This window comes from Prionailurus bengalensis, chromosome B4 (assembly GCF_016509475.1).
Source record: "Prionailurus bengalensis isolate Pbe53 chromosome B4, Fcat_Pben_1.1_paternal_pri, whole genome shotgun sequence".
In the NCBI taxonomy this organism is placed as follows: domain Eukaryota; kingdom Metazoa; phylum Chordata; class Mammalia; order Carnivora; family Felidae; genus Prionailurus; species Prionailurus bengalensis.
The window spans coordinates 52642142-52666067 of NC_057358.1; the positions used below are offsets into that span (position 1 = coordinate 52642142).

General features: G+C 38.6%; 1 pseudogene; it reads right to left on the bottom strand.

The window, feature by feature from the left end:
* Window positions 1-4453: 4453 nt before the first annotated feature.
* LOC122473135 lies at window positions 4454-5123 on the bottom strand (annotated as a pseudogene).
* Window positions 5124-23926: the final 18803 nt, after the last annotated feature.

Genomic DNA, 23926 nt, shown 5'->3' on the forward strand with positions numbered 1-23926 from the left:
ATTGCCACGTAATATTCCATTGTGTATATAAACCACAATTTCTTTATCCATTCATCAGTTGATGGACATTTAGGCTCTTTCCATACTTTGGCTATTGTTGAGAGTGCTGCTATGAACATTGGGGTACAAGTGCCCCTATGCATCAGTACTCCTGTATCCCTTGGATAAATTCCTGGCAGTGCTATTGCTGGGTCATAGGGTAGGTCTATTTTTAATTTTCTGAGGAACCTCCACACTGCTTTCCAGAGCGGCTGCACCAATTTGCATTCCCACCAACAGTGCAAGAGGGTTCCCGTTTCTCCACATCCTCTCCAGCATCTATAGTCTCCTGATTTGTTCATTTTGGCCACTCTGACTGGCGTGAGGTGATACCTGAGTGTGGTTTTGATTTGTATTTCCCTGATAAGGAGCGACGCTGAACATCTTTTCATGTGCCTGTTGGCCATCCGGATGTCTTCTTTAGAGAAGTGTCTATTCATGTTTTCTGCCCATTTCTTCACTGGGTTATTTGTTTTTCGGGTGTGGAGTTTGGTGAGCTCTTTATAGATTTTGGATACTAGCCCTTTGTCCGATAAGTCATTTGCGAATATCTTTTCCCATTCCGTTGGTTGCCTTTTAGTTTTGTTGGTTGTTTCCTTTGCTGTGCAGAAGCTTTTTATCTTCATAAGGTCCCAGTAATTCACTTTTGCTTTTAATTCCCTTGCCTTTGGGGATGTGTCGAGTAAGAGATTGCTACGGCTGAGGTCAGAGAGGTCTTTTCCTGCTTTCTCCTCTAAGGTTTTGATGGTTTCCTGTCTCACATTTAGGTCCTTTATCCATTTTGAGTTTATTTTTGTGAATGGTGTGAGAAAGTGGTCTAGTTTCAACCTTCTGCATGTTGCTGTCCAGTTCTCCCAGCACCATTTGTTAAAGAGGCTGTCTTTTTTCCATTGGATGTTCTTTCCTGCTTTGTCAAAGATGAGTTGGCCATACGTTTGTGGATCTAGTTCTGGGGTTTCTATTCTATTCCATTGGTCTATGTGTCTGTTTTTGTGCCAGGTTAGCAGTAGTCTAAACAGCAAGTCCATTGGCTTGAGGATGGGGATAGGTTCTTGGTGGCTGTTCATTGAGCGATAAGTTTCGGTTTGCTGTAAATTAAGCATTTATGGGAAACTAGTCTCTTGGTCATTGAGTTTGTTTTCCTGAGGACACGTGCTTGAGATTCTCCTTTTCTATCCTTGATTCCATTTTATATTGAAATCCTTTCACACGAGGAGGTTGCACACTGCTTTCCTGCAAAGGACTGAGGCCAGCGGCAGGGCTAAGAATCATGGAAAACATGGTGAAAGACAAGTTGAGTCAAAACAAAATTAGAAGAAAAAAACGTATGGAAGACTCAGCAAAAACTTGCATAAACAGAGAAAATATTAACCATATTTGGCAAGAAATATTAACCATGTTTTGAAAAATAAGCTTTTTTTTCAATTCTAGGTAAAAATGCTAATGATCTGAAAGAGGACATTAATGAAGTTTACTTATCTGCACAGATGGGAGAGTAGCCATATATACTCTGACTTCTCTTTGCTATTTTTCGTTTATTCTTTTACCTCCACATTTTATTCACATTTTCCTCCTCTCATCCATGAGCACCCCCTCTGATAATAGTGCTTACTGTGTGCCAGGCACTTATTTGATGTGTTCAGTATATATCCTGTTTCTGGCTGTATACTTAGAAAATAACCATGGTTTTGCATACATAACCTCCCCGCCCCCCCCCCCCCCCGCAAACATTTTATTGTGAAAAATTGTCAAAATACAGAAGAGTTGGAAGAATTGTGCAGTGAACACCATCTAGATTTTACCAATAACATCTTGGTATATTTACCTGACGTATATTCATTCATTTTTCTTTTTTTTTTTTAATTTTTTTTTAACATTATTTATGTTTTGAGAGACAGAGAGCGAGCATGAGCAGGGGAGGTGCAGAGAGAGGGAGACACAGAATCGGAAGCAGGCTCCAGGGTCTGAGCTGTCAGCACAGAGCCCGACGCGGGGCTCAAACCCACGAATCGTGAGATCATGACCTGGGCTGAAGTCGGTCACCTAACCGACTGAGCCACCCAGGCACCCCATATTCATTCATTTTTTCATCCCTGTATCCATACATCGTTAATCTTAATTTCTAGATGCATTTCAAAGTAAATTGCAGACATCGGTGCCCTTTACTTACAAAACTTCAGCATGCATGTTATTAATTAGATTTTCATATTTGTTTATAGTTGTCTTAGTTAAAATTTACAAGCAGAGAAGCGATTGACTTTTGAGGATACTCTTCAGTGAGTTTTGACAACTGACATGTAAGTATTGTTAATTTACATGGATGTTAGTGTGTTCTATGGCTTTTCTGTTTTTTGTTTTTTTGTTTTTTTTCTACTTTTTCTCACCAACCTCTGTGTATAGGATGTGTCTTTGCTGTCATGGTATACCTAGTCAGCTGCTGACCATGCCTACTTTTAGAGTAGTAGTGACTGTTAGAAGTAATCCATTTAAGGGGCGCCTGGGTGGTGCAGTCGGTTAAGTGTCCGACTTCAGCCAGGTCACGATCTCGCGGTCCCGGAGTTCGAGCCCCGCGTCGGGCTCTGGGCTGATGGCTCCGAGCCTGGAGCCTGCTTCCGATTCTGTGTCTCCCTCTCTCTCTGCCCCTCCCCCGTTCATGCTCTGTCTCTCTCTGTCCCAAAAATAAATAAACGTTCAAAAAAAAAATTAAAAAAAAAAAAAAGTAATCCATTTAAAATATTAAGGAGTGCCCTTCTAAGGCATTAGATGACCATGCAGGTTTTTCATTCCTTCCACATTTACTAAGTAGCTATTCAGTGTCTGCGGTGTGATGGCATTGGATTCACTGTGATGATCCGTTTTCTGCCATCAGTACTCAGAGTTTTTTGAGGAGATAGGCAGTTAGCAGTAACTCTTTTTTTTTTAATTTTTAATGTTTATTTATTTATTTTGAGGGAGGGATGAAGGGAGGGAGAGAGAGCGAGAGAGAGGGAGAGAGAAATAGCACGCACGGGGGAGGGGCAGAGAGAAGGAGAGACAGAATCCCAAGCAGGCTGTGCACCATCAGCGCAGAGCCCGATGCAGGCCTTGAACACACGAACTGCAAGATTATGACCTGAGCTGAGATCAAGAGTCAGATTGCTTAACTGGCTGAGCCCAGGCACCCCAGTAGTAATTCTTTTTTTTTTTTTTTTTTCAAGAGTAAGTTTTATGTTTCTTTTCACACTGGTGTAAAACTGAAGCTCCTTAAAATATACAAAGGGAACATTTAAAATGCATTAGCTTGTTAGAATTAATAATAAATATGGAAACCTGCTTAATGGAAATATATGCTAGCTTGGTGTTTAGAGGAGATAATAAAAGAGCTAACACTTATTGAGCCCTTAGTACATAGCAACCACTACGCTGAACATCTTAGAAACATCTCACTATCTACCTCGCAGGGTTGTTGTGATAACTTTCCTTCATTTTATAGATGCAGAAAACTAAGGTCAGAGGGGTTAATAAATTGCCCAAGGGCAGATAGAATAAAGGCATTGTGGAGTTTGGATTTATAGCCTTCTGTCTTTAGAGCCAGTGCCATGAGCATTTGTATACCGAGAATCAGTGGAGAAGAACTCCAGTGAGTGGCAAATATTTTGACCTAATGAATCCTGGTAGATTGCCATTTTTGATTCTGTGGAAACTCTGTTTCTCTTCCTCCTCCTTCTTTTTAATGTTTGTTTATTTTTGAGAGAGAAAGAGAGAGAGAAAGAATCCCAAGCTGGCTCCACACTGTCAGTGGGCTCGATCCCGTGAACCGTGAGATCATGACCTGAGCCAAAATCCAGAGTTGGACACTTAACTGACTGAGCCACCCAGGTGCCCCAGGAACTCTGTTTTCTCAATGCCCATATAAATTGACAAAACCACATGATAGAAAACCGCATGGATATTGCTGCTGTCTTCTGCATTTTATATGGAGGTGTGTATTGCATTTTCTGGGCCTGATGTTCTAGCATACTCAGATAGAAAGGCCAACAGAACTAAGATGATGGTGTCCTCTTTAGTTTGTGAAGAGGGTGGATTAGAATGGAGGGGCAGAAAAAAACTGGTAATAGGTCATCTGAGGAGGAGGTGAGAGTTCCTAGTAGTTGCTGGGATACTGGTGCAGGGGTAGCTCTCTGGAATTCTTCCCAGTGTTTCTTAATGAGGGATGGATTATCCTCACAGACACTTGGAAACATATAAGGGCTTGCAGTTGTCAGTGATTTAGGAGTGCTGTGAAATTTAATACCCAGGGTCAGAAATGATAAATATCTTACAATGCCTGAGTCAGGTTTACACAGAGCAGAATGGTCTTTCCTCAAATGCTAATTCTACTCCTGTTGGGATGAGGAATGGGAAAAAGCACAAAGAAAGCTAGAAAGGATTCTGGGAGTAAACTGGGTGTATCTTTTTTTTTTTTTTTTCTTTTTGGTGAGAAAATTTGGATTTAGCCAGTGGGACTCAGTTTAGATGATCCCAATTTTGTTGGCAACATCCAAAGCGTCATAGTTGGGAGCCAGTTGAACATATGCCTTCTTTTCTCCTTCAGAGTGAGGCCTGATCAGAGTGTTGACCTTGGCCATGTCAATGTCATAGAGCTTCTTCACATCCTGTTTGATCTGGTGCTTGTTGGCCTTGACATCCACAATCAACACAAGTGTGTTGTTGTCTTCTATTTTCTTCATGGCTGACTCAGCAGTCAGGGGGAACTTGATGATGGCGTAGTGGTCAACCTTGTTTCTCCTCGGGGATCTCTTTCCAGGATACTTGGGCTGCCTTCAGAGACACAGTGTCTTGGGCTGTTGCAATGTAGGTGATTTGTGGATCTTCTTTTTTTTATGACTGTGGATGCCTTTCAGCACCACTTTCTTGGCCTTCGGAGCCTTTGCTTTGGCTTCGGCTTCGGCTTCAGCTTTGGCTTTGGCTTCGGCTTTGGGAGGGGCAGGGGCTTCCTTTTTCACCTTCCAAGCCATCTTTGTGAAAGGGCCCGGATGTATCTTTGATATGTTTTATTCATATGGTCACAGTGTGCTTCTGTGTGTATGTGGTGTGTGTGTGTGTGTGTGTGTGTGTGTGTGTGTGTCTGTGTGTATGTGAGAGAGAGAGAGATGTAGGGAGAGATCTTGGAGAGTTTTGTGTTACATTGGGAAAATTATTGAATTCCCTCATGCATGTTGACATTGACATGACCTGCTAGTGATTTAAAAATTGGTTATGATGAATTGTTCTTTTAATGCACTGCCAGAATTTATTTGATGTCATTAAAAAATGTTTTTATCCTTATTTATAAATGAAATTTCTTTTTCTTTAAAAAAATTTTTTTTAATGTTTATTTATTTTTGAGAGAGAGAGACAGAGTGTGAGCAGGTGAGGGGCAGAGAGAGGGAGACACAGAATCTGAAGTAGGCTCCAGGCTCCAAGCTGTCTGCATAGAGCCCGATGCGGGGCTCAAACCCACAACTGTGAGATCATGACCTGAGTGAAGTCGGACACTTAACCAACTGAGCCACCCAGGTGCCCCTGAAATTTCTTTTTCTGAATTATATTTATTATATTATGTTAATAAGAACATGATAATGCATAAAATAATGCATTTGGTTGATAATAGATAAATTAGGAATTATTTGCACCTTAAAAGTTAGGTGTAATTTGGTTGTTATATTGTCTAGGTCTAGTGTTTTTCTAGAAACAGGACCTTTGCTATCCAATGTGGTCTGTGATTATTAATGTCTTTGAACTTTTTATCTACTATTTGGTCAAATATAGTATTTTTTTATTTTGGTGAAAAATCAGCATTTCTCTAAATTTTCACATTTATCACTGTCTTAGCTTGGGATTCCTAGAACACGGAAGCTGAAGCAAGGCTTTAGTGCTAATGTTTTATGGGGAGATGCAATCCCAGGACAGTGAAAGAGAGGGAAAAGGGAGCCAGGGAAGGATGGGAAGCAAAGGCAGGTTGGTGCATTATGAAACTTTCCAGTGCTTCCTCAAGGGTGAAGGGCATCTCCAGACAGGTTGTATGGAAAACATGTTGTAATAGTCTGTTGGAGAGAGGAAGAGAGGTGGATTTATGTGCGAGTGAGCTCCCATCTCCTTTCTCTCATTGGTCAGTGTTTACCCTGTTGGGAGTTTACTCCCTGGCCTTCCAGACTGCAACACCTGGCCTCTTTGCTGTGGAAGCTGGGTCCCATTTCTGTGGAATGACAGTGTTTCAAAGCCCTCATTGGAGTGGAGTCCAGCGTGGTAGGAGGAGTCAGAGCTTATATGGAACTCATTGAGTGGTGCCGAGGGGACCTGCTCTGCTGTGGTTTCTGTCATGATGGGAAGGTGTGTGTGTGGGGGGGGCAGGTTTCCAGAGTCTGGCCCAGGAGAGAATGAGAAGGTCAGGGGTATCTGCAGATGAAGTGTTGGCAACCAAAGCAGTGGCAGCTGTGTGGTTGAGGAGTCCAGGAGATGGGTACATTCTTTTTTTTTTTTTCAACGTTTATTTTATTTTTGGGACAGAGAGAGACAGAGCATGAACGGGGGAGGGGCAGAGAGAGAGGGAGACACAGAATCGGAAACAGGCTCCAGGCTCTGAGCCATCAGCCCAGAGCCTGACGCGGGGCTCGAACTCACGGACCGCGAGATCGTGACCTGGCTGAAGTCGGACGCTTAACCGACTGCGCCACCCAGGCGCCCCGAGATGGGTACATTCTTGAGAATCTGAAGTAACCCTTGAAATGTGTCTGAAACAATTTCCATAGATTTGCATATATATTTTTTATGATTTTTAAATCACTTAAAAAATCTGGAGTTTTATCACAATCAAAAATAAATAAAAAGGGGCGCCTGGGTGGCTCAGTCAGTTAAGCATCTTGATTTCAGCTCAGGTCATGATCTTGCAGTTTGTGGGTTCGAGCCCCGTGTTGGGCTCTGTCCTGGTGGTGTAGAGCCTGCTTGGGATTCTCTTTCTCCCTCTCTTAAAATAAATGAACAACCTTAATAAATACATAGATAAATAAAAATATCTGTGGTTATCACCTTTTTTATCTTAAGGTTGTATATTCTTGGTTTTTTCTTTTTTTTCCCATTAAACGGGCTTGCTGGGGGTTTGTGTATTTAAAAAAATATTTGCAGAAAAAAGTACTTGCAAAGAAACAGTTTTACATATATTTCTTATTTCTTATTGCATTCTGGTAAAATTTCAATTTTAATTTCTAAAATTATTTCCTTGAGTTTGGTATTTTTTGTTATATTTTTAATTTCTTACATTTACTACTTTTTTAAATATTAACATATATTAAGGCATTTATTGGTATAATTTTGCCTTTGAGTATAGCTTTACCTGTGGCGCATGAATTTCGACATCAAGTAGTCTCCTTTTTATTATTTTTGAGACAGTATACAACTATAATTCTGAAATCAACAGGGTCCTTCTGGAGTGACAATTTCTGACCCAAGGAGTGGCACTACAGTTTTTTAAGGAAGATTTGGGTGTATTTGTAGGTCTTTCCTGAGACTCTTGACTCAAACTTTCCCCTGAGAATCATTCTAAAAATAATTTATAATAATGATGATTAAAAAAAAAAAGTGCTTGACATAGCCCTAATACAGTTCTGGGTCAATAGACATGGCAAATCAACTTGGCATTGCTCTTCTTTGGGGAAATAGTCACTTGTGTTGTCTCTCGCATTCACAACAATTGATTCCTTCACAGTGATCTTGGTGTTCTAATCTCATAGCTATTTTCACCTTGTAGATGTTTTGACTTTGTATACATGAAAATGCACATTTTAGTCAGACTTATACAGACATTGGTAACCTTTCATTAATAAAATAGCTTTTGGAGTAAACTCTATTAAGCAAATTAAATTCTTGTCCACTCCACCATTACTGCTTATTGTGATTAGCGAGCCACTCCTGTCTCTTGTGATTGACTCTTTTGGTCTCTTCCACTCTGGGATCCTATAATCTTTATTGAAATAATGGGACCTATTCCAAAGGTGGCTTTCCCACATATCTTGATTCACAGGGTTCAACCCTCATAGTGCTTTTCAAAGACCTCAACATTTAAATATTTATCAGTGCTGTGTAAAGACCTGGGGCCTTCTTGGGAGACATAATTTGGGATAGATAAATGTATATAATAATTTTTAGTTTATTATTTCTGTCTCTCTGGCTCTTTGTATTTTTTTCTGCTACATTATATAATCTGGTATCTCAGCCTCATTTAGCATAGGCCACCATCAAGTCCAGATTTGAGTTAAGCAACTAAGAAAACAATTGGAAACAACTGGGATTACCTAGAACTAGTACATTGGATCCAGCATTTTTGGCATTTGTTTCCATATTCATAACCTGAGTAGATCTAAAGTTATGTTCTTCTCCCTCTAACATCCTCAGAATTCATTTTCACCTTATTCTCCAGATTTCTGGTAATAGAAATTAACCAATTAGTGTCATTTTTCTTATTGTAGATTCATGGTTTGACTTTGTAATTTGCCTCAAAGGGCATGCTGGAATATATCTCTACTTTAAGGTATAGAAGCAACAAAGAAGAGGACATGGGGAGAATTAGCGCCCCTTGAGAAATAACTACATTAGGTGAGGTATTTACAGTCAGGGCTTCTGTAGTAAGTCAGGAACAGACTTAGTGGAAGAGAGAACTACTTCATCTGGCAAGGGAGGATTAGTGTTTTTGAAGGTTTGGGGGTACCACTGGACTCCATGCTAGCTCTTAGGGCCTTACGCTTTCTCAGTTGATACCCTAACTTAAGAGAAGGGCTGTGAAATCAACCTGCCTTGCAATTGTGCAACTTAAGGTCACACTCTGTGTTTGATTTTAGCGATCTCAGCCAGTCAACTGCAAGATACAGGAGACTCTTTTTTAGGATAGTCATAGAAACTCTTTATTTGATAATTATGCCTGAAGTTAAGAGTTTTAAATATCAAGCTTGGCATTTTCTTTCTTGAAGCTTTTTTTGTGAGGAAGCAGGGATGATGCAGTATTGCCAACGATAGGTTCTGCATTCCAGGTTACTACAGGTGATCTTCTGCCCCGTGTAAAAATGAACTACCAGTCCTTTAAAATCATGAGATCTTCACTGCCTTCGAACCAAACCCAGGAAGAAAATCAAAGATTCCTGTTTTGTTGTGTTTTGTTTGTTTGTTTGTTTGTTTGTTTGTTTTGAGGCTATGCTGACTGCAAACTCTTTGACCAGTTACTCTGGCTTATTCTTCTTAGTTTGAATCCTCTCTTGCTAGTTAGAACAGAAGGGCTTTATTAATCTCTGGGATGGCCAGATAATCGGGCCTTTACATTGGAAATACAAATACATTTCAAGTTGTACCAATTATATCTAATGGGAATTCTGTCTATCCCGACTATCACGGCCCTAGTATTGTTTCCTTTTACCCTGAAGATAATTTCCACTAAGATTGTTTTGCAGAAATATGTATTCAATAGTTTCCTTAATCCTTTTGGCTCATGTTACTAGTATAAAAGTCAGGCAAAGATATTAAAAGTGAAAGGTAAATCCTACCCTCGCTTTTAATTGGCAAGGAAACACTGCATTAAATGTTTTATAAACACTATGCTGTTACAAGGCCAGCGACTGATGCATTGGTTCTTTCTTCTGCCTAAAAAGACCGGCAGTTGACTCTGATTTACCTTTGGGTGAACTTTTGTTTTTGATAGTAAGCAGATTTTTTTTGCTCTGAGGTTACAGAGTTAGTGCTTTTACTTTTGTTTTTTAAGGAAAATAATTACCCTAGTGCCTTTTGATTTTCCAGCTCTGTTAGCTGTTAATAGAAAGGTAGAAACCCAGTTTCTGTTTTATTAAAGCAGAATCCTTCAGACAATGAACATTGACAAACGACTGTTTTCTACACTCTTTCAAAATGCCTATGGGTCTAGTGTGTAGCATTTTTGAATTAAAAAAAAAAATACCCAGGTAATTAATGATTTTAGCTGAAGTGACCAGAGTCCCAGCATTCAAAATCTTTCAGGCAAGGGAACTCTTGTTTCATTTTTTGAAAAATCCTTCAATATCAGAGAAAACAAAAGTGAAAGGAAGGCCCAACTATATTAGCTGTTTATTCTAGCTATGTTGATCAGAATTTCTCAGTTCTCTCCTTCTCTCCTTATTTGTTGTTCTCTTAGAAGCAGACTATCATTTTAGAAAATGTATACAGTTCAGGAAATTTAAACTCATGCAAAATCGTTACTTAATCTGCCTTGAGTTGAAATCCTGTGATGTTCCATCTCTCTCCAGGAAATCTTTCAAGAGACTGATCTCAAGTAACTGTTTATACACCCTTTAGTGACTTAAAAAATTCCTAATGGTGAATGATCATTAATGGATTAGTCTGAAATTTGAGATATGCGGGAGTGAAGTGAGGAAGGAAGTTGTAAATAGCACGTGACTCTTAGGTCTAGACTCCATTGCAAAGTGCTGGTGAGAATCCTGTGGATGTGCAGAAGCAGAGACTTTCCCCATCTCAGGTCAGGTTCCCGAGGACAGACTCTGAGACTCTGAGCTTTCTCTGCAGGAGATTTGTTGGATGGTTTTCTCATAAATGCCTGTTAGGGAAGTGAAGGAAGCAGGATACAGTAGAGAGAGGAGTTCAACTATGATAGCTTTTTAAAAAAATTTTTATATTTCTTTTTTTTTAAATATATTTTTAAATGTGATGCAGAGGTTTATTTTCTTTCTTTCCTTTCTTCCCTTCTTTCCTTCTCTTCCTTTCCATCCTTCCCTTCCTTACTTCTTTCTTTCAAATTTTAATTCCAGTGTAGTTAACGTACAGTGTTGTATTAGTTTCAGATGTGATTCAGCAGTTCCATACATTACTCAGTGCTCATCAAGATGAGTGCATTACTTAATCCCCTTCACCTATTTCACCCATTCCTCCCCCCACCCCCCTCCCCTCTGGTAACCATCACTTTGTTCTCTATAGTTAAGAGTCTGTTTTTGGTTTGTCTCTTTTTTCCCCCCCTTTCTTTTGTTTCTTAAATTTCACATATAAGTGTAATCATATGGTATGTCTTTCTCTGACTGGCTTATTTAGCTTAGCATTTGCAAATGGCAAACTTTCATTCTTTGTATGGCTGAATAATATTCCACTGATGTGTGTGTGTGTGTGTGTGTGTGTGTGTGTGTGTGTATACCACCTCTTTTACCATTCATCTGTTGATGGACACTTGGGCTGCATCCATAGTTTGGTTACTGTAAATAATGCTGCAATAAACATGGGGTGCACATATCCCTTCAAATTAGTGTTTTCATATTCTTTTGGTAAATACGAAGTAGCGTGATTTTTGTATTGTAGGATAGCTCTAATTTTAATTTTTTTTAAGTTTATTTATTTTGAGAGAGAGAGAGAAAACGCGAGCATGTGTGTGCAAGTGGGGGAGGGGCAGAGAACAAAGGGGAAAGAGAATCCCAATCAGGCTCCATGCTATCAGCGCAGACTCTGATGTGGGGTTTGTTGTCACAACTGTGAAATTATGACCTGAACCAAAATCAAGAGTTGGATACTTAACCAACTGAGCCACCCACGCACCCCCTAATTTTTATTTTTTGTGGAACTTCCTTACTGTTTTCCACAGTGGCTGCACCAGTTTGCATTCCTGCCAACAGTGCACGAGGCTTCTTTTTTCTCCACAGCCTCTCCAACACTTGTTGTTTCTTGAGTTTTTGATTTTAGCAATTCTGACAGGTATAAGGTGGTATCCCATTGTGGTTTTCACTTGCATTTCCTTGATGATGAATGATATTGAGCATCTTTTCATGTGTCTTTTTTGGTCATCTACATGTCTTCTTTGGGGAAATGTCTGTTCATGTCTTCTGCCCATTTCTTAATTGGACTGTTTGTTGTTTTGGTGTTGTGTGAAGTTCTTTATATATTTTGTATGAGAGACTTTGAATGGTGGCTTTGGTAATTCAGTGGGTAACCAGGGATTTACAGTGGCCATTTGGTTATGTTTCGAATTGAGGCAAAGGCTCAAGCCTTTATACCCCATCATTGAATGCAGACTACCCCTAGGAGAGGGGGAAACTTTGGGTAAGGCAGATTCCTTCTCCTGAGGGCAATTCCTAGAAGGAGACACAGGCAAGAGTCCTGGCAACTGGGAGAATGACTGTGTTGGTGCTGCACTGGGCGAGTCTGGGCAGGGCAACCCCAATATACACTATACACCACTTTTTTTCATGACCGTATTTGCCATTGCATTCTATTCAAAACAGTAGTAGTCTTGGGGTTTTATTTTCTGAAACTGAAAATATTTCAGCTTGTGTTCAATCATCTTAATTTTTCTAGAAGACATGACAAGTGGGAAAGCAACATGTATCATAAAAAATGCAAAGGGTCTGAGATTTTAGCCCTACTTGTCAGCTTGCCACAGATTCATAGAACAACAAGTTAGCTTGCCACGGATTCATAGAATCTGGAAGAAGACATGAGATTCCTGGGTCAGAGACAAAGAACTTTATTAATCATGGCACAACAAACAATATGAACTTTATATTCACACAATTCTTGTGCTCCTAAGTCCCACAGAGGTGATGTGGAGCAGCCCATATAGATATTGTATATGGAATGGGTTTGTGTTCCAGCTGAGGAACTCTTAGCTTCAGAAATTCAGAATTTAGGAGGCCTTGATATTTCTTAGTGGGCTGCAAGCTAATCTGCTCAAACGTTACCCTGCATAGATAAACACAGGTAATTCTGTAATGACTTCTCATTAGTGCGTGGTTTTTGTTACTTAAAATTTGGGCTCAGATTCTTAGGATGAGATGTCAGAAGCTTGTGTCAGTTGTTGGATTACTTTATTACTTAAGGGGAAGGTAGATGTGAGGAAGGGGAGGTTTGGGAGAGAAGATGGAAGTCTTATTCAAACTGTAAGACATTCTGCAGTTGTAATGGCATAACTGATGGGGGCGGTTGTTCTGGCTTTCATCTTCTCTTTAGCTATCTCCTGGCCAGGGCAGAGGGTTGGTAACAATAATAGTCACTCCTGGTCACCACCACTATTGTGATTTCTAGATGATACCTTCATCTCAGAAACACCAGTTGGGAGTTGGACACAGGTCTGGCCCTGTCTCTTTTGTTGGATCATCTGAGTTGACCGTGGCTATACAGCAGCACTTAAGACTGGTGAGTCTATACTTGGCAGCTGCAATGTGCACAGAGGCTGAGAGCATCAGACTTTGTAGAATGCTTCAAAGCTGTGATTCCACATTACCAAACCTAGGTCAAGGACACCCGCCCAGGCTTATTTGTATTTACCTTGGAGGACCAGGTGGCCATCCCCCTTCTGTTTAGAGATGAATTGTTCTGTCTGACCAGATGCACTATGAAGCCTTGGCAATGATACAGACATTCCTAGTTAATAGAAAATTTGAAGTTATTTGTTGGCATTGTCACTTGAATCCAACAGTTTAGATTTGAGCCTTGAAAAAATTTAATCTTTAATCTTATCATATCTTATTATATAATTCCCTTTATAGGAATTGCTGTTAGAAACCGTACATAAAAAGTGAGAGATTCCTTGGGTTAATTTCCTAGGTTAGTTTATTGTGGCTTCACTTTGTAAGTTCTTGGGGATGTGTTTCAATGAGATATAGTCCATAATGGCCATAGGGGATTATGAGAGGAGATTCTGAAAGTGTATGTATGTAAACAAGGAAAGGTCTAGTGTGCACATGAAAATGACTGTGTATTAGTTTTGTTTTAAAGATAGAGGAACTGTTGTTTAGCAAAGAGGAATAACTTGGCCAAGGTCATAGAACCCTAAAGCGACAGAGTTGAGATTTGAACGTAGCTCCAAGTCCTTGTTTTAAACCACTATAGTATAACCTCTGCCCTTGTGCTTTGAGATTGCTTCCCATTCCATGGAGCAGCAAGAATTGTAATGGTAGTGATTGAGCTACCGTTGAATGACCCTTTCACAAAACTTGGCAGAGCTCTGTAGAAGCTCAGGGCTGCATCCATAATGCCACACCCCTGAGTCCATCAGTTAGTAGTAGGAATTGTTTTTCTTGAATTGGTTTGAAAGCTTATGGCTCACAACTTAAGTTAATAAATTTTTATACCAATCACATAAGTATGTGTAAGGCACTGTGTTAGGCTTTTTGGAAACAGAAAATAATGTATAATTTAGGCAAATGATATCAGCAAATGAAAAAATAGTTGCGTACCTAAAGATTCACCCATTCTTTGAAGATTTTCAGGCTAATGCAGCCCCTTAAGGGCTGCTCTTACAATTAGCAAAATAATATAATTATCCACAGAGTATAGATGTGAGAGGTGTTCTGAACACACAGGTACCCCAATCCCACAAACTCCCAAAGCTTTGTGATCTTTTCTGAAATGTAATGTTTAGAGATTAATTCTTTTGAGGTACATGTAGTAGCTTTTTAGACTTTCTGAGTGATCTGTTAAAGTTCCAGACTTTGACTACATGGAGGCGAACACTAAGGAAAGGACACCTTAAAAACTTTGCTGATACCCAAGGGAAGAGAATTGGCCCCTCGCTGGGAGCAGCACCCTTTGGATTGAAACTGATTAGGCAGTAGGGACAGGTAAGGTTCTCTGGGATGGAAGATACCTCACCTTCTAGCTTGGAGCCCTTGGCTTTGCCCTTCCTAAACGCATCTTATGCAAGCTTCAAATTTTCTAAAATTTTACTATAGAATGTATTGTTTGCTTTTCACATCTGTTTCCATATTGCCATATAATTGCTCCCTTGCTCTGTTGAAAAACATGTCTTTGTTGCAGACATGCACATGTGCACCCATCCCAAACTCCACAGCTAATGCAAGATGATCTCTTGGACTTCATTGTCTATTATGGCACTGGTTAGAGGTCAGGGTCAGAATCAGTGAAGTTTATGTCTTTTCTTGAATTATAACTTAGTAACATAGTGAGGGGATTAAAGAACTCTGCAAATGAAGTGGCAGAGTTAAGTGTATCTGCCTCAAAATACAGCACTTTGTTCCATACCCAAGAGCCTCTCTGTTTTGCTTTGTTAAAAGGAAACATGAGCATCAGGGCCAAGAATATAAGCTTTTCCTATTCCATAATTCATCTTAGTTTGTCCCTAAGTGTGTAATAAAAATGGAACCTTAGTTTCCTTCAGGATATTCTGATTTCTGAATTCTTCTGGAACTCTCTAAGGAGAGCATTCCAACTGCCTACAGATTTGTTTATCTCAGGATCTCTAATCCCTTCTGAGACAGTAGGATTGGGCAGCATGGTGTCAGAAAGGCTAAACATTCTTGTCCACTGTAGTGTTTTGAGGGAATGCTGTTCTTCATGGATTGAAACCACTGCACAGGAGCCCCTTGGGACCAATAGTATTGGGTCGTAGGGCTTAAATTTGCCATTGCTAATATGTTGGACTTTTCAGGTCCGTAAGACTGTGGCGTGATTTTCCATTTTATTTGATATCTGTTCACTTTTGTAATCACTTGATGTTGCTTTTGCTTAAAGAGAGAAATAATTTACCACCACGCTAATTATGTTGCAGCGGGAACTGTGTAGGAATGCCAGCCTGGTACAGTTTTTATTTATATTTTGCTTCTGTTCTTCCCATGAGTGTGTTATCAGGCTCATTCGCCGTAATGATTTAGAGCACCCAAGATTCAAGTGTTGCTTTGCTTCCCTGCCTTCACCCCGCTCCTTCTGTCCTTCCCCTCCATTGTCCTTTTTTCTACCCTTGTTGAGTCTTTAGGCTGAGATTGGAGTCATACTGGTTAATGTCTTTCTGCAGATGGATCTCTGACTACATTTCACAGTGAAATTTCACAGTGAAATCGAATCTGAGGGTTTCACAGTCTGTTTAATCTACAGCTGCTCTTGGCTGTTACTATCAAAATGAGCATTAAAAAAAATTGGTCAAGTATATGACATGAATTCAAGATTGCCATCCAGCCGAGAGTTCACTCAGCCTTAAAAAAAATACCTTACTTGCTAAAAGAGTTTCCATTTGAATACCAGAAAGCACCAGCGATCTTTGGGTCCTATGTTAATTTTGTATTAAAATATCAGTCTCCACACTCTCTCATTTTACTGAGGCCCAGATGAATTCCATCTCCACGACAGGGGCTTGCATTCCAGGAAAATTTGCATGCCTTTTCTCTTTTTCCTGCTTTTTCATGGATATATTTCAAAATCATTGTGGTCTAAATGTTTAAATCTGGAAGAACCAAAGTGATAAAGAGCTGGAATTGCTTTATATTCTACCATCTGTTTTACCATTTGTCTCGGGTAACGAGAGCATTGAAGTGAACTTCCCTACCTATTTCTCGTTAAGGCTCTGATTTAGTGTATACCAGAAAGTGATGAACCATATGTAGGTCTTTCTGGCCAGTAAGAGTTAGTTGACAAATATTTTAGGATGACCTTCTATTGAGCAGTAAGTTATATAGGAGGGCAGTTCAATGATCTTTATTTCTGATCTTTGTACAGGTTATATAGAAAAACATTTATAAATACACCACGTGGTAAAAGGAAGGTACTTCCTGCATAGACTTAAGGCTGCATTTGGAAGGGATTCCCTTCTGTTTGCTTATTTGGGTACTATCAAGCTGGTTAATGTTTTAAAAATATTTTAGAAGGGACACAGAGGAAAACTTATAAAAATCTCATTTCTAAGCCCCTTACTTCACTAGGGACATACAGCAGGCTATGGATTTTGACTCTAGGCATATAAACACCAAAAGAAGACAGCTGCTAGTTGCTGTAAAATAGTTAAATTCTCCATCTGGTTTGCAATATGGGTGAAGATTTGCTGCAAATCTGGATTGAATGCCATGCCCCAGTTAGTTTACAAATATAGTACGTCCTTTAGTTATAGAACATGAAGTGTGGTCCTAAGTGCCAAAGAATTAAACTCTGTTACAGGTATTCAGCAAAAAGGGAGTAAAGATAAAAGCAATACTACTTTATGTAAAATTTGCTCTACTTAATATCTAAAAGTGACTTTTTACATCCTCAGGAATCTGACAAAGAATAGAAAAATCTTAGGCCTAGTTTAAACTTGGGCAGATAGTGAAATGAGAAGAAGCACAAAGGTGTTTGTGCTTGATGTTTAGAATTGAAACTGGCCCAATACATAAGGCAACACTTTGAATCCGGTATTCCTTCCTTTGAGAAAATTATTTTTCTTTAACAAAACAACTCATATTTTTATTTAAAATATTTTTTTAGATTTCTGTTTTTTATTGAGATATAATTGATATATAGCATTATATATGAGGTGTACAACATAATAATCTGACAGTTGTATGTGTTGTGAAATGATCACCACAATAAATCTAGTTAATATCATCCATCATTGCACAATTACCAATTTCTTTTTCTTCTGATGAGAACTTTTAAGATTTCCTTCCTTAGCAACTTTAAAAAAAAAGGTTTATTTTGAGAGAGAGTGCACACGCATGAGCACGCGGAGAGAGGGAGAGAGTGAATCCCTAGCTGACAGCACAGAGCCCCACACAGGGCTCGATCTCACAAACCGTGAGATTATGACCTGAGCCTAAATCAAGAGTCAGATGCTTAACCTAGTGAGCCACCCAGGTGCCCCTCTTAGCAACTTTCATTATACAATATAGTATAATTAGCTATAGTCACTGTGCTGTATATTACATCTCCGGGACTTAATTTTATAACTGGAAGGTTGTATCTTGACTCCCTTCATCTATTTTTCCCATCTTCAACCTCTCTCTGCCTGTGGCCACCACCAATCTGTGAGTTAACTTTTTTTTTGTTTTTAAAGATTCCACATATAAGTGAGAGCATACAATATTTGTCTTTCTTTGACTTCTTTCACTTAGCATAATGCTCTTAAAGTCCATCCATGCTTTTGCAAATGGCAAGATTTCCTTCTTTTTTTGGCTGAATAATATTTTATTGTATAAATACACCATGTTTTTTAAAATCCATTCGTCCATCACTGGACACTTAGGTTGTTTCTGTATCTTGGCTACTGTAAATAGTGCTGCTGTGAACATGGAGGTGCAGATATCTTTTTAGAGTTAGAGTTTCTGTTTCCTTATGATAAGTGCCAAGAAGTGGAACTTCTGGATTGCGTGGTAGTTCTGTTTTTAATGTTTTGAGGAACATTAAACATTTTCCACAGTGGCTGCACCAATTTACATTCTCACCAACAGTGTGCAAGAGTTCCACATCCTCACCAAAATTTGTTATTTATCTTTTTGATAATAGCCATTCTAGGAGGTGTGCATTGCTATCCCATTATGGTTTTGATTTGCATTTCCCTGATGATGAGTGACATTGAACACCTTTTCATGTACCTGTTAGCCATCTGTATATCTTCGGGAAAATGTCTGTGTAGGCCCTCTGCCCATTTGTTAATTGGTTTGTTATTTTGGTGTTGAGTTATATGAGTTCTTTATATATTTGGTATATTAACTCCTTATCAGATGTATGATTTGCAAATAATTTCTGCTATTTGCTAGGTTGCCGTTTCATTTTTTTGATGGTTTCCTTTGTTGTACAGAAGCTTTTTAGTTGGATGTCATCTCACTTATTTATTTTTGCTTCTGTAGCCTTTGCATTTAGTGTCAGTTCCAAAAAAAATCATTGTTGAGATTGACGTCAAGGAGCTTACTATGTTTTCTTCTAGGAGTTATATGGAATTCCAGTCTTATGTTTAAGTCTTTAATCTGTTTGAGTTAATTTTTGTGTAGGGTATTAGGTGATGGTCCAGTTGCATTCTTTTGCATGTGGTTGTCCAGTTTTTTGAGCACCATTTATTGGTTAGACTATCTTTTCCTCATTGTATATTCTTGGCTCTTTTGACATAAATTAATTGACCATATACATGTGAGTTTATTCCTGGGCTGTTTTGTTCTTTTAATCGATGTGTCTGTTTTTATACCAGTACCATAGAAGTTTGAATTCTATAGCTTTGTAATATAGTTTGAAATCAGGAAGTGTGATGCCTCTAGCTTTGTTCTTTTTTCTCAAGATTGCTTTGACTATTGGGGCCTTTTGTGGTTCTATACAAATTTTAGGATTGTTTGTTCTATTTCTGTGCAAAATGCCATTAGAATTTTGATAGGGATTGCGTTGAATCTGTAGATTTCTTTGAATAGTGTGTCCATACTAATTGAGCTAATTGGTGCAATACTAATTAACTAATATTAATAGTACAATACTAATTCCATAAATATGGAATATTTACTTATTTGTGTCTTCAGTTTTTTTCATCGAAGTTTTAGAGCTTTCAGCATACAGGTTTTTCACCTTCTTGGTTAAATTTATCTCTAGGTATTTTGTTCTTGTTTTCTTTTTTTTAAAAATGTTTACCCATTTATTTTAGAGAGAGAGGCAGAGAGCGTACACAAGTTGGGGAGGGGTAGAGAGAGAGAGAGAGGGAGACACAGAATCTGAAGAGGGCTCCAGGCCCCGAGCTGTCAGTGCAGAGCCTGATGCAGGGCTCAAACCCACATACCATGAGATTGTGACCTGAGGTTAAGTTGGGCACTTAACTGACTGAGCCACCCAGGCACCCCAGATATTTTACTTTTTTGATGTGATTGTAAATAGGATTGTTTTCTTTCTTCCTTAAAAAAAAATTTTTTTAACATTTATTTATTTTTGAGAGACAGAGCAAACAGAGCATGAGTGGCGGGAGGGGCAGAGAGGCAGGGGCGGGGTGGGGGTGGGGGGGGACACAGAATCCAAAGCAGCACAGAGCCGACACGGGGCTAGAACTCCTGGACTGCAAGATCATGACCTGAGCCGCAGTCGGACGCTCAACCGACTGACCCACCCAGGTACCCCAGGATTGTTTTCTTAATTTCTCTTTTTGATAGTTCATTATTAATGTATAGAAAGCAAAAGATTTTCACATACTGATTTTATATCTTGCAACTTTACTGGATTTATTAGTTCTAACAGCTTTTTGGTGGAGTCTTTAGGGTTTTCTGCAAATAATGAGTTTTATACCTTTTCTGATTTCGATGTCTTTTGTTTTCTTGAGTAATCGCTCTTGCTATGATTTCTAATACTTTTTGAATAAAAGTGATGAGAATAGATATTCTTGTCTTGTTCCTGATCTTAGAGGGAAAAATTTCAGCTTGTAGCCATTGAGTATGTTGTTAGCTGTGGGCTTGTCATGTATGGTCTTTATTATCATGAGATGCATTCTCTCTGTACCTACTTTGTTGAGAGTTTTTATCATAAATGGATATTGAATTTTCTCAAATGCTTCTTCTGTGTATTTTGAGATGATCATATGATTTTTATATTTCATTTTGTTAGTGTGTTGTATCATATTGATTGATTTGCAGATACTATCTTTGCATCCCTGGAATAAATCCCACTTGATGATGGTGTATGATTCTTTTAATGTATTGTTGAATTTGGTTTGCTAATAGGTTGTTGGGGATTTTTGCATCTATGTTCATCATGGATATTGTCCTGTATTTACCTTGTGTTTTTGCCTGATTTTGCTTTTAGGGTAATGCTGGCTTCATAAAATGAGTTTGGAAGTGTTCCCTCTTCCTCTGTTTTTTGTAAGAGTTTGAGAAGAATTGGTATTAATTCTTTTAAGTGTTTGATAGAATTTACCAGTGAAGCCATCTGGTCCTGGACTTTTGTTTTTTGGGGAGGTTTTTGATTACTGATTGAATCTCTTTACTAACAGTTGTTCTGTTCGGATTTTCTATTTCTTTATGATTCAGTCTCGGTAGGTTTTATATTTCTTAGAATTTATCCAGTTCTTCTGGGTTGTTCATGCTTAGAATATCCTGTGCCTGTAAGTAAGGAAGTGCTAAAATAATGATGGAAACAGGTCAGAAAGAAATGGAGTCCAGCTTGAATGACTCCTATTAGTCAAACTGGGGACAATCTTAGCATTAAAATAAATACTGATAATAACAGGTATAATTCATTAAATAAGATAAAATTCTGTGAGTGATATTGATATAAATAAATGGGTAAGAAGGAAAAAGTTTTCCTTATAGTAGTTTTCCAACTAATAAATGAAGGAGGATGGTAACCATCATTGTAATAATTAGGTAAGGCAAAAATCATCAATGCATGCTAAAACTAATGATGGAAGTTTGATGAGGCATTGGTTATTTACATAGTCTTAAATATGTTTTTATTTTTATTTTTTAAAAAATATTTTTTGAGAGAGAGAAAAAGAGCAAGCATGGAGGAGGGGCAGAGAGAGAGGGAGAGAGAGAATCCCAAGCAGGCTCCATGCTGTCTGTGCAGAGCTCGACACAGGGCTCGAACTCATGAACGGTGAGACCATGACCTGAGCTGAAATCACGAGTTAGATACTTAACCGACTGAGCCACCCAGGTGCCCCTCAAAGTATGTTTTTAAAAATTTCTAATTACAAAGGGCAAAGTGATAATCTTATGGTGGAGAAACATGGGACCAAAGTTAACCTTACCAATATTGGACAAATAGTATCCTGTGTCTCCTGATGTGATGCCCTGAGGAGAACCAACACCAATTCTGTTGTATTTCTTTAAAAATTCATACCCCAAATCCAATCATGAAGAAACATCATGATTACCCAGCATCAGACAAACTCTAATTGAGACACATTCTACGTAATATTTGGCTTATATTCTTCAAAAATATGAAGGTCAGGAAGGACAAAGAGGGATTATAGAACTGTTCCAGATTAAAGAATACTAAAGAGTCATAACAGCTAATAGCAATTTGTGATCATGGCCTCTGGACCAGGTGCATGTTCTCTGTCTCTCAAATATGTACAGTGTACTAATGTTGAGTCAGTGTTAAAATCCTGATTTTGATAATTGTAATGAAGTTATGAAAGACAAAATTTTTGTTACCAGGAAATAGTACTGTGAAATATTTAGGAGTAAAGGGGCATGATGTCTCAGCTTATTCTCAAATGATACATGAAATGCACAAATACACACATATACAGAGAGAGATGAAGAAGCAAATGATAGTAATTATGGAATGTGATTGAAAGTCATGGAGAATTTCTTGCAACTTTTTGTAAGTTTGAAATTATATCAGAATTATATAAAAACCCAGTGTAGCACAGGTCAGAGTAAACAGGCAGTGGACATGTTTGTGGCCAGAGCCTTGTGGAATGTGTGGTCCCAGGGTAATGGGCAGAATGGACCGTCATGGAGGGCACTTCCTCAACAACCTGGGTCAGTGAATGAACAGTACAGTCAGTCAAGGAGGAAGTGAAATTTTCACTTGTTTCAGAAAGTTGAGGTAGGAGGATGTGATTATCACATCACCTCATGGTCCCACATTCAGGAGAGGTGGTCACTACACAGAATATGGTAAGATGAGCTAGGTCAATATGATTAGAACACTTAGAAAGCTAGGGAAGGGCTTTATTCGCTGTATAATTTAGGATTTCTGATATGTTTTACTTGTCATTTGGTCTTCTCATGATAAAGAGAATGTCTGTTGACCAAACTAAAATAAATTTATTTCAATAAATAAATAAATTAGTTTAAATGATTTTAATTTTATTGACCGTCCCTTCTCCCCTAATCTCTGGCAACCATTGATCTTTTTATTATGTTCACAATTTTGCCTTTTTCAGAATGTCATCATACAGTATGTGGCTTTTCAGATTGGCTTCTTTCCCTTAGTGACAGAGGCACTTAAGGTTCCTCCATGTCTTTTCATTGCTTGTTAACTTGGTTTTTTGTTTGTTTTTTTTTGTTTTTGTTTTGTTTTTGCTCAAAAACATATAATCGTCTGGATGTACCACATTTGTTTATCATCCACCTGCTGAAGAACATCTTGGTTGCTTCCAAGTTTTGGCAGTTCTGAATTAAGCTGCTATAAACATCAGGGTACAAGTTTGGGTGGGCATAAGTTTTCAGCTCCTCTGAACAAATATCAAGGAACATGATAGGAACATGATTGCTAGGTCATATGGTGAGTGTATATTTACTTTTGTAGGAAACTGCCAAACTGACTCAAAGTAGCTGTATGATTCTGTATTCCCACCAGCAATGAATGAGAATTCTTTACGCTCTGTCCGCCTCCTTATCAGCGTTTGGTGTTGTCAGTGTTTCAGATGTTAACCATTCTAATTGTTGTGTGGTAGGGTCTTGTTTTAATTTTCAATTTCCTAGTGATACGTGATTTTGAATATTTTTGACATGCTTATTTGCCATTTGTATATCTTCTTTGGTGAGTTGTCGGTTCAGGTCTTCTGCCCAGTTTTAAATTCAGTTGTTCATTTACTTATTGTTGAGTTTAAAGAGTTCTTTTTTTTTGTTTGTTTGTTTTTTGAGAGGGCACAAGTGAGTGAGGGGCAGAGAGAGAGAAAAACTCAGGAGGGGCAGAGAGAGAGACAGAGACAGAGACAGAGAGAGAGAGAGAGAGAGAGAGAGAGAAAGAAGTGAGAGAAGTGGGGCTCATCCGTGGTGGGGCTCGTGCTCACCTGAATTAAAGAGTTCTTTGTATATTTTGGATAACAGTCTTTTATCAGGTATGTCTTTTGCAAATATTTTCTCCCCATCTGTGACTTGTCTTATTCTCTTGAGTCTTTATGCTTTTTATCAAATCAAAATACAAAGAAGGAAACTTGATCATACACCACAGTGTCTATTAGATAAAAGAAATTCAATTTCTCAAGGAGAAACGTAATGTTTCTGCCTTTAAGAACATAAAAGTATTTATTGCAAGATCTTCAATATAGGGGACTTTTTTGTAATATAATGAAGAAGGGTACTTTTTGCAGTCTTCTCTCTCCTATTCACTAAACCATGTAATGACCTTATCTTTGTTTTGAAGGGACCTCGTAATATTGACCACTGTGTATTAAGATTATGAAGCAGGAAGATATTTCTAGAAATAGAATGTGTATAAGTAATATAATTGG